The sequence below is a fragment of the Haliotis rubra genome, unplaced genomic scaffold, assembly GCF_003918875.1.
Source record: "Haliotis rubra isolate DU_JTF1 unplaced genomic scaffold, ASM391887v1 Scf452, whole genome shotgun sequence".
Classification (NCBI taxonomy): domain Eukaryota; kingdom Metazoa; phylum Mollusca; class Gastropoda; order Lepetellida; family Haliotidae; genus Haliotis; species Haliotis rubra.
The window spans coordinates 455,778-468,224 of NW_025767138.1; positions in this window are offsets into that span (position 1 = coordinate 455,778).

A 12,447-nucleotide genomic window follows, 5' to 3' on the forward strand; every position below is an offset into this window, starting at 1 on the left:
ATAGAATGTTGAGACGAGGTACGTATAGAATGCTGAGACGAGGTACATATAGAATGCTGAGACGAGGTACGTATAGAATGTTGAGACGAGGTACGTATAGAATGCTGAGACGAGGTACGTATAGAATGTAGAGACGATGTTCATATAGAATGTTGAGACGAGGTACGTATAGAATGTTGAGACGAGGTACGTATAGAATGTAGAGACGATGTGCATATAGAATGTTGAGACGAGGTACGTATAGAATGCTGAGACGAGGTACGTATAGAATGTAGAGACGATGTGCATATAGAATGCTGAGACGAGGTACGTATAGAATGCTGAGACGAGGTACGTATAGAATGTAGAGACGATGTGCGTATAGAATGTTGAGACGAGGTACGTATAGAATGCTGAGACGAGGTTCGTATAGAATGCTGAGACGAGGTACGTATAGAATGCTGAGACGAGGTACGTATAGAATGCTGATACGAGGTACATATAGAATGTAGAGACGAGGTACGTATAGAATGCTGAGACGAGGTGCATATAGAATGTTGAGACGAGGTACGTATAGAATGTTGAGACGAGGTACATATAGAATGCTGAGACGAGGTGCATATAGAATGTTGAGACGAGGTACGTATAGAATGCTGAGACGAGGTACGTATAGAATGCTGAGACGAGGTACGTATAGAATGCTGAGACGAGGTACGTATAGAATGCTGAGACGAGGTACGTATAGAATGCTGTGACGAGGTACGTATAGAATGCTGTGACAAGGTGCCATAGAAAGTGACAAAGTATATTTTACAATATGTTTAATACATAAACGTCCTTTAGATTTTACTTTTACAATCCTTTCAGTGTTCAAATGAGTTGTGATTTAGTGGTATTATGAAGACAACTGTTGGGTTAACAAACCTTGTGAACCAAAATTAAAGAAAAAAAGCGCAGCGACATTGCAAGCTGTCCTCGACGTTCTCAATGTAATTTTCAAGGATCACTTGTTCATTTCAGAAACTGCCCTGGTGTGATCTTTTGACGTTTCATAAAGGAGTGCCTAAGATTGAGCTAGTGTTACCTTACACCACCTTTGTTACATCATGTGCGCATTAATACCTTGAATAATTACCCTGGTGATCTGGCCCCGATCGAATAACGCAGATACAGTGCCAATGGTCCCAACAATCTGCGGTGTAAAATGAGCTACCTCTGCGAGAGGTCAATGAGAGTACATATAAATGATATTTATTCGGTAAACGAACAAAACAATTTTTATTTTGTAAATTAGAAAGAATTTTTGTCCACGTGTGTGTTTTAAGGAAACGTCATTGGTTTGCATTTTTGATTTTCGTAAAGTGACAATGCAATTTCATTTTGACGTTTAAAAATTGTGACGTGGCTATTGAAAACTATTTCAAAAAGCTTTTTGTCGAAGCAACTGTCGTCTAGCTAATGGCTGCATTATTCATGGATGCAGTTGACTGAATACGAGCGTTTGCATTTGAAAATAAATGAAAGAACACGGTTCTGTTCTGGGTACTATGTAACTATTCAATTCACATACGGTAATTGTTGACATTATCTTCAACAGCATCATCACGTAGCATAAGGAGTAAAACGGAGTAACAAAGAATGATGATGATAATGACGACGACGATGACTACGTCGATGATTATGACCCTTGAAGAAGATGACAAACATCCTACTTTCCCATTTGAAATGTACCAGTGTACAATAGCACTGTTCCACAGAGATACAATACGATATTCAACACAATTACGTGTGTTGGTAATTATTCATTTATGACTAGAAACTTGATGAAATGTGTTAGCCTATGCTTATGGTGTATTTAAAAATAAAAATATTCGTAATTCTTAGTACATAATTGTGTTCTTATTTGCGATTTTATTTATCAAGCTGGATAAAATGTACATGTATTATCAAAACGGTTTTTGTCTGTGTTGTATACATGGGGATTCACACCTTTTGCAGACAGTGATTATATAGGAATCGTGTAAAATGACGCATGAAACCGTCGTCGTTCCCTCATACTTTTTCCATCATTTTTCCGTTTATATTTAGAAATGATCATGACTCACCCATAACAAAGAGCAGAAACGTCGTCGACTGACAAAGAGTTTGTTCACTTTTAAATATGTTTAGAAGTTTCAGAATTACCGTACATTTATAATCACAATGTCTCTTTGAAACATAAAATAATATTTATTTGTCGAAAGAGTTAAATCACCTACAGGGATCTGTTCATAATATCCCGACTTGGATGGAAAAGTGTCCGTCTTCATCTTACTATATATCCTCCTGTGTATTTAACTATTTCAAAATATTTTTTTCAAAAATTAGTTAATACTTCGCGCACAAAATCTGTATCACTATCAAACCTTCACCTGGTGAACTTGACGAATATTTCTGAAATGGCCTTATTGTGGGATGAAATCACATATAAAACCAAAAAAAACACTCACAAGGAATATGGAAAAGTAACATGCAACCTCAGAGCTATTGACAATGAGAGCTCTTGTTGCTGTCATATCACTCTGAATCAATGTCCGCACAGAGAATTCACATATCAAACCGGATTTATTTATCAGTGTCATAAACCTCATCCCTATGGTGAAACAACAATTGACGATTGATGCATAAATCAGGAATATGTGTGAAGCAGGGGGGAAGTGGTTCCACGGAAATGACTCATGAATAAATACACGTCTTCCAGGGCAGGTGGGTGGTGTCTTAAACAGTGTTAATGACAAGTGTCAAGTTGTCTATTTCACCTGTGAGGCTATTAGCGATATCTCAGTCTGCAAATATTTGACTTTTACCTGTAGCGTTCCTCTCACCTGCCTGTATGAATCACAATAGGATTTGGGGAAAGCAATTATCTTATTGTCCATCACTAGCCCTGGGCGTCTGCCCTACATGTGTTTTGCATGTCAATTACAAAAATGAGGAGGGCGATTTCATTAGAGGGCTCTTGCGATTTACGAATCATTGTAGGTTCAGTATCATCTATATCAATCTATCCTTGCACATTTCACATCTTCAAATTAACCGCATGTTTCACAATCTTGCAAGGACCTTTGCGAACACGAACGCTTTTCCGAATATTTTCAACATGAGAGACGCTGAATCCCGATGGAATAAATTTTACATAACTTATATATTCCCTGAAATATGTATAAACATAATTGACTTAGTTATTACTATTTTCATTATCACCCGATGTTTTGTAGTAGAATAATGTAAATGAATTCTGTGAAAAAACGAAATCTTATAATTCTGACATTTTGATGGAAAAGTTTGGTATACACATTTACAAAACCCATCATGAGGGTTAGCTGGCTTATTCGTGAATATTTCAATGCAAGACCAGGACAAGACGGATGATCATGCGCTGGTCTTCTAGGGTTATCTGTCACACAAACGAACATATACAACACACGGTATATAATCACTGAAAGATATATTGGGCTGTACTTAATCGCAAAAATGAATATGTATAATCACCCTTTGGTGTTATGATGAAGTGTTAGGTTGTATTTAAACACTTTACATTTGTTTCCATTGTTGAAGAATTGGTAAGCAAAATGTTTATGCAAACTCCCAGAGTTCTATTCTCTTGCCAGGAATAGCCACATTGCCATATTGTACTGATCGTCAATTAACCATATAATTACTTCACCAAAAACTAATATGTTAATAGCGATATTTAGTTTCTACAACACGTAGATCCAATATATGGGATGGTCCCATTATAACTACGTGATGTAGCTGACTAGAATAGAGCAGGTAGTCTAGATGCAAAATGAATTATTATGTTGGTGTTTTTATTAATAGACAATATTTAAATATGGGTTTTTCACTTCACTAAAAGCTTGGATCCTCGTAGAAGTCTTAGAGCACAGGCCCTGGTGTCTTTGCGAGGATTGAAGATTATTTTTTTTAAAGTACAATAAATCATGATTATTGTACTGTGAAGCATTTCGAGTCGGGGCCATCTTATTCTTTTAAAAATCTTCAGTCCTTGCCAAAACACGAGGGCCTGTGGCTTAGAGTGAGTGAGTGATTTCTCCATGTAGACGTTACGACGTCTTCTGTGTTCGTGGGTTTAAATCCATATTCGTCCTGATTGTGATCGTCGGAGGGCCACTTCTATCTTGTAAGAATTTGTCTAGATCATTGTCTCGGCCTCTCCTCCCATCGGGTATGTGCAATGGGGTAGCCTAATGGTTAAAGCGTTCGCTCGTCACGTCGAAAACCCGGGTTCAGTTCCCAACATTGGTACAATGTGTGAAGCCTATTTCTGGTGTCCCCCGCCGTGATGCTGCTGGAATATTGCTGAAAGCGGCGTAAAACCATACTAACTGCCATACTAACCTGACACATTACAACTGAAGTATGGTTCAAAGCGAGTTAATTCCTGTCGTACAGGTAGAAGAACACAATTCAAAGATGACTGACGCTTGCAGATATCTGATCACGTCTGGACTAGGCAAACCATCGTTGACACTATCAGTATCGAACCTATATATCAGGGTGCACTAACGGCTATCTTTAAGGGATGTAAAAGCCTCTCCACTAGTCTCCAGTGTCCAAACATCGTGGCCACTGAATCTACTTAAACATCGTGACCAGTGTATTCACTGGATTTCCTTGAACATCGTGATCGTTGTGCTCACTGAAACCTCTTCAACATCGTGGCCTCTGTGATCACTGAAACCTCTTAAACATCGTGGCCTCTGTGATCACCGAAACCTCTTAAACATCGTGGCCTCTGTGATCAATGAAACCGCTTAAGCATCATGGCCTCTGCGATCACTGAAACCTCTTAAACATCGTGGTCACTTTGATCACTGAAACCTCTTCAACATTGTGGCCTCTGTGATCACTGAAACCTCTTAAACATCGTGGTCAATGTGATCACTGAAACCTCTTAAACATCGTGGTCAATGTGATCACTGAAACCTCTTAAACATCGTGGCCACTTTGATCACTGAAACCTCTTAAACATCCTTGTCAGTGTGATCACTGAAACCTCTTAAACATCGTGGTCAATGTGATCACTGAAACCTCTTAAACATCGTGGTCAATGTGATCACTGAAAGATCTTCAACATAGTGGTCAATGTGATCACTGAAACCTCTTAAACATCGTGGCCACTTTGATCACTGAAACCTCTTAAACATCGTGGCCACTTTGATCACTGAATCCTCTTAAACATCGTGATCATTGTGATCACTGAAACCTCTTAAACATCGTGGCCTCTGTGATCACTGAAACCTCTTCAACATTGTGGCCACTGTGATCACTGAAACCTCTTACACATCGTGGCCACTTTGATCACTGAATCCTCTTAAACACCGTGGCCACTTTGATCACTGAATCCTCTTAAACATCGTGGTCAATGTGATCACTGAAACCACTTCAACATAGTGGCCACTGTGATCACTGAAACCTCTTAAACATCGTGGTCAATGTGATCACTGAATCCTCTTAAACATCGTGGCCACTTTGATCACTGAATCCTCTTAAACATCGTGGTCAATGTGATCACTGAAACCTGTTAAACATCTTTGTCATTGTGATCACTGAAACCTCTTCAACATTGTGGCCACTGTGATCTCTGAAACCACTTAAACATCGTGGTCAATGTTATCACTGAAACCTCTTAAACATCGCGGCCACTGTGATCTCTGAAACCACTTAAACATCGTGGCCACTGTGATCACTGAAACCTCTTAAACATCATGGTCAATGTGATCACTGAAATATCTTCAACATCGTGGTCAATGTGATCACTGAATCCTCTTACACATCGTGGCCACTTTGATCACTGAAACCTCTTAAACATCGTGGTCAATGTGATCACTGAAACCTCTTAAACATCGTGGTCATTGTGATCACTGAAACCTCTTCAACATTGTGGCCTCTGTGATCACCGAAACCTCTTAAGCATCGTGGCCACTTTGATCACTGAATTCTCTTAAACATCGTGGTCAATGTGATCACTGAAACCACTTCAACATAGTGGCCACTGTGATCACTGAAACCTCTTAAACATCGTAGCCACTTTGATCACTGAATCCTCTTAAACATCCTGGTCGTTGCAATTTCTGAAACCTCTTAAACATCGTGGCCAGTGTATTCACTGGATTTCCTTCAACACCGTGGTCATTGTGATCACTGAATCCTCTTTGGCATTGTGATCCCCTAACCCACTAAGTGACAACTGAAACAATCATTATGTGAAGACGTAAATACGCTTCATTGGTTCATTGGTATTTGACATGAAATGAAAAAAACACAACGGCAAGACACGTCGAGTGTGCCGATATACATTTGCTATTGTATAATTAAGTCATAATTATTTGGACTATTCTTGGTCAACACATACAGCCGTTATTCGGGCATGTTTCTCGTTCGAAATGTGTGTAAATCACGAAACAGAACCTTTTATACGAACAAATAAAATTGTAGTTTGATCTTTGAGAAATGGTTCCTTGTCTGACATTTCATCGCGAGGAAAAGCAGCAAGATTTATGGGCAATGAATACACAATGTTCCTGCAGAGGTAAAGCACAATTTTGTTTGATAGTTCAATGCAACCCGAGGGAGGTGTATTAACTGTCAGATATTTGTACTGGAGACAGTGATGTATGGTCCGCTCTGGTCAGAATATGGCCATTTTTCAGACATATGTACATTATGAAAGGCGATCTGGCTACTTTCATCTGATATCTGTAAGCTGGCCATCTCGTTGCTTTGGTCGCACCATGCAGACTGTCCAAGCGTCTGAGTCACAGTTGTTTGGGAGATCTACATGATCTACAACTGCACTCAACCACTGTTATTACTACTACGACAACTGCTACCACCACCACTACTACTAGCATTATTACTAGCACTACCACCACTTCTACCAGACCCGTGAAGATCAGGGTTAGAATTGGTCTTCAGTAACCCATGCTTGTTGTAAGAGGCGACTAACGGAATAGGGTGGTGAGACTCGCTGACTTGCTTGACACATGGCATCGTATCCTAATTGCGTAGATCGCTGCCCATACTGTTGATCACTGGTCGGCTGGTCCAGACTCGATTATTTACAGACCGCCGCCATAGAGCTGGAACATTGCGGCGTAAAAGTAAACTGACTCACTCACTCACTACTACCACTACCACCAGAACTGCCACTATTATTTTGGTTATTACTACCACCGCTACCACAGCTACAACCACTACTAGTACTAATACCGCTGCTACTGCTGCTGCTGTTGCTGCTACTGCTACTGCCACCACTACTACTCCTGCTGCTCTGCTACTACTACTACTACTACTACTACTACTACTACTACTACTACTACTGCTTCTACTACAATCACCTATAATACCACTACATCAATAGGGACCGGGGTGGAGATTGGACTGTGTGTGGATATGGTCCACCTCCTAACACGCACGCACACGCGCACACACACACACACACAACACCACCCCCACCACACCATCACCAAAATACATATTAGGCTATCCCACTTGTCGAATCTCGCTAGATCCCAAGGATTTTTTCAGTGTCAAAGACGAACTAAATATATAGCGGGTACTGTTAAACATTGCGCCTTCCAACGAGTTCATCAAATTCCACCGTGTCTCATTATTCTCGTATAATGTGACATAAAACAGGCTGTCTTGGTACACTGTCGTTAACACACGCCCGTCAGTAACAAATACTAATACATTTTGGGCAACAAGAACATTTGTATATTTTAGTCATGTAGTTCTGCCGTATAATTCATCAGTAGCAAATAACCGTCTGATAACGGATGTGAGTGAGACAATCGTGGACATCACTGGTATTTTCCTGTAGTAAGTATTCCCAAAAATCTGCTGTGCAAAAAAACATGTACTTGAAAGTAGGGTTTGTCCGAAACATTACAAAACTTATTAGGTTGATTGACTGTTGTTTAACTCAGCACTCAGCTATATGGCGGCGGTCTGTAAATAATCAGGTCTGGGCCAGACAACCCAGTGATCAACAGCATGAACATCGATCTACGCAATTGGGATACGATGACATGTGTCAACCAAATCAGCGAGTCTGATCACCCGATCTTGTTAGGCCGAAACGTTTCCCGAAACACTGCAAAGTTTCGAAACATATAAATCACATCACCATCGAGTGCACCTTTCATTTGCCCGACATTTTAACTGCAAGGGTTCTGGACCAATGATGGATAACATGAACAGCCATAAAACATGGACAATAGCACACATCGAAATGTAATCACGCATAAATGAGATAATGAGACGTTAATAATTCAATGTTTTGAATGATCCAATACATCCGACAGATTTTGACGTACAATTATTTACTTAATTAACGTTAACGTAAAAGTAGTAGTTAAAATATTAAAATGTTTTATCGTTCAGATTGTCAGTCGTGTGGTCGACATGGTTAATTTAACTGTATCTACAGCCCGATGTAAATCGGACGGCTGAATGTCTTTCCACACCAACGATCGTGTTTTGTCTGGCATCAGTCTCAAAGGTCAGAGCCAACATATGTGACAAAAATAACTAGCAATAACAATACACTCACAATTTCGCATAATTTAATCTCAACATCTGTCGCTCGCTGTTTATTTTATTCAGAGTGTAAAAAACATATTTAATACACATAAGAAATGATCAGGAAAAATATATGTGATGATCATTTTTTTAGTACAGTGTTCGTAAAGAACGTTTTTCCGTTCATGAAAAGATGTTATTTGCCTTAGCGGAAGCAGTAAACAGAGAGCTACAAGTGTAGATTTACTAAGTACAACACAACACAAAAACTAATCTCTCCTATAAATCGGCAACACTCCAAGGTGGTCGAATGAAAACAAAACGCCACGGCCAACAAATTACCTCCCTTTTTGGAATAAAATATTCACACGTACGAAAGACCAATAAAAACGTCAACGGCGGCAACGACATCATTTTCTCACGTTTTCGGACCTCAAATTAAGCATAGATAACGGAAGAGTTATCCTTTAATCCAGAAACTCTACCCGCCATTATCAGGTCGGCGTTGGCCAGCTTGCAAGACTACTTTGAAACCTGATGCCAGAGGTTTCTACTAAGCCATCTAGATCACGTGTCGGCTGACCCGTCCTCGCGTGGTCCGAAGGCTTGTATATTTCAGTTTTACGCTGGCTTTGATGGTACAGGGAGACCCAGGTGGCGCTGTCACGCTTCAGGCATCAAAAAGGCAGCTCTCCGCAGGTCGGGGCTAGCAGGGTCATCCTGTTCATGAAGAGAGTTTGAGGCGTCACCTTCAGCATGTTTCACTCACAGTGATGCTTGCACGTGTCCCACGTGTGTTGATGAGCACGCAGACTGGTTATTTGTTGTGTTGGACACATGTTTTTGGGTCATGCGCTAAATCTTCTCTTTGAAGCTGTAAATTAGATGTAAAAAAGTGGAAATACCTTGTTATTTAAGGTTATGTAAATGTTAATGTGGAACCGCTCTAGGAAAGCATATAATATGCAAATTATGGTCTGACACGATGATATTATTGTTCGATAATTCATTTAAATCCAGTTTAGATTCATGGGTAGGTCATCTGCCTTCTGCCTCTGGTCCTTCTGAGTATCCTTGGTGTGGTGAGGTAGCCCGGCGGTTAAAGCGTTCGCTCGTCACGCCCAATCCCCGGGTTCGATTCCCCACCCTGGGAACAATCTGTGAAGCCCATTTCTGGTGTCCCCCGCCGTGATATTGCTGGAATATTGCTAAAAGCGGCGTAAAACTAAACCCACTCACTCACTCGAAAGCACGTCACGTCAACAAAATGCTTGCATGTACCAGACATTCCTAGGCTTAAAGGAATTAAAGATTAAAGATAATTCTCGTTCAACACCTACAGAAACAATATACAGGTGTCAACAAAACCCAATTGTTCTCGCTGTCATGTTTACCAAGAATTGCTGGTCAATATACTCGTCAATAGACAACAGATCGTTTGGTATAAAATATATACATCCGTTACCATAGCAACGTTTAGTGAATCCATTTGGTCAACGATTTGGTACGCTGGTCAAGTGTTGAACGATTCATGATGTCACGTCGCTGTGTCCGTCACAACCGATGCATACAACGTGACGTCACGTTCAGTAGATATTCATGAATCAGTACAGTATTTGAATAATGTGTTGTGCTGGGGTCGTCATGTGTGAATGTATATTGGTCGTACATATCACCCTGGCATCCCGGGGTCTTCACGAGAGCGGTACTGAAGTCTATGTCTGGGGGCCAGCGGGGTAGCCTAGCGGTTAAAGCGTCCGCTCGTCATGCTGAAGTCCCAGGTTCGAATCCTCACATGGGCACAATGCGTGAAGCCCATTTCTGGTGTTCCCCGCCGTGATATTGCTGGAATGTTGATAAAAGCGGCGTAAAACCATACTCACTCACTCCGGCATGGTATTATGGAATATTGCTTCAGGCGCTCACTCACTCTGTTATATGGCAGTAGGATTCATCGTGAAACACTGTTGCGAGTTGGTAACATTGATTAAAAAGTCTAGGAGAGTGGTGTGCTAGTCTTTTTTGCGTTTAAACAGTGAGATAACACTGGTCTTGTAGTGTCTAAGGCATCTCACCCGTGAAGATCCGGTTTGAATTGATCTTCAATAAGCCATGCTTGTCGTAAGAGGCGACTAACCGGATTGGGTGGTCAGGCTCGCTCTTTGGTTGACGCATGTCATCGGTTCCCAATTGCGTAAATCGATGCTCATACTGTTGATCACTGGAATGTCTGGTCCAGGCTCAATTATTTACAGACCGCCGCCTTATAGCTGGAGTATTGCTTAAGTGCGACGTAAAACTAAACTCACTCACTCTCTCGCTCTCTCACTAAGGCGACACGCCGAAGGCCCGGGTTCGATTCCCCACATGGGTACAGTATGTGAAACCCATTGCTGCTGTTCCTCCGCCGTGATATTGCTGGATCATTGATTAAAGCGGTATAAATTCTATCTCACTCACTCACTCCAGTTTTCCGGACTAGGGCTACTTTGCAAGCTTGATCACTGTTGGAGGCGAATATTGTCATCATGGTATTATCAAAACAAAGTAGTTTTTTGTTCTGCAGTTGGTTTTGTTCTGCCACTCTATTTTCTACTGCCATTGTGATTGCTCTGCATTGATGTGTATTACTTTGTAAACTTAGTTAATTTTAGAATGCAATTTTTGATTGAAAACATCTCATTGTTGTTCAATGCTTTGCTATGTTCTTTTCCTCACTCCATTGTTTTCCGGACAGATTTCTGGTTTCAGCAGACAGCAAATATAAAATGAATGATTTGACCAAGAGATCGCGAGCTTTGTTGAACCAAGACAGAAATTCACAGAATCATTTTTGTCCGTAGTACGTTCCTCACGTAATTCCTCTCGCGATCGTCTTTAACCTTAATCTGTCGCTGACATTATTTCTTTGTTGAGATGTGAAAGTCTATAAACTTTTCATTTGTGGTGAAAACAATGACCCTCTCAATATTATTATCATCATCTTCAAAAACCTCATTTTTGGAAGCAGATTCAAAAGCATTGTGCCACCGTTTCATGTTTTCCAGAATGAACTTAGACATTCCTGTATGGTAACTAACTGTTCTTCTTTAATGGAGTGTAATATCAGCGCCTTTGATAACTTTTGGTTTTCATGTCATATTGTTTATATAATTTGAAAATCGTGTTTGTACGATTGTAACCGAAATGTCTGTTGTTGATTTTTATAAACATCTGCGAAAATAAAAAATAAAAACAACACAAATTATAAAAAAAAATTGGTGAAAACACTAAGTCTTAATGTTAAAGTACATGTCACAATGATGACTTAATGAACGTATTGGAATGTCTTGGAACATATCTGAAACAGACCAAAAAGTACTTGAATATTCCTGAATTATTTGGCCATGGAAGTGTGTATTATTCCTTTTAATACACTTTACGCTAATCTATATCGTCACTCAAGCCGTTCTTTTGCATAATACAAACAGAATGACGTTTAAACTATTTTGGTTAATAAATCTGAAACACTTTTAAATCTTTAATGCTGATGATTGTAACTATAGTGTCTGTGGGCTGAATGAAAGGGTAAACACAAGAAGACCCCAAACATCCAATTGTGTTTTGCTGTTGTCTGACAGGCCTTGATGTAACAGATATATATTCGAGTTACACTTTCTCACCCAGCAGTTTACGGAGTGTCGAATATAGTCTATGCCATATGTTAAACCCTATCAGTCCAGTACATTGTTATTTTTGTCTAAATCTGACAACGAGTGTCCGTTAAAAGTACCAATTAAAGATATGAAGAAAGTGGCGAAGTATTTGAGTTGAGCTGACATATGATCAGTACTGTTATGATTATGGCTCACAATAAATCAGAAGGTGGGCCTGAAATTG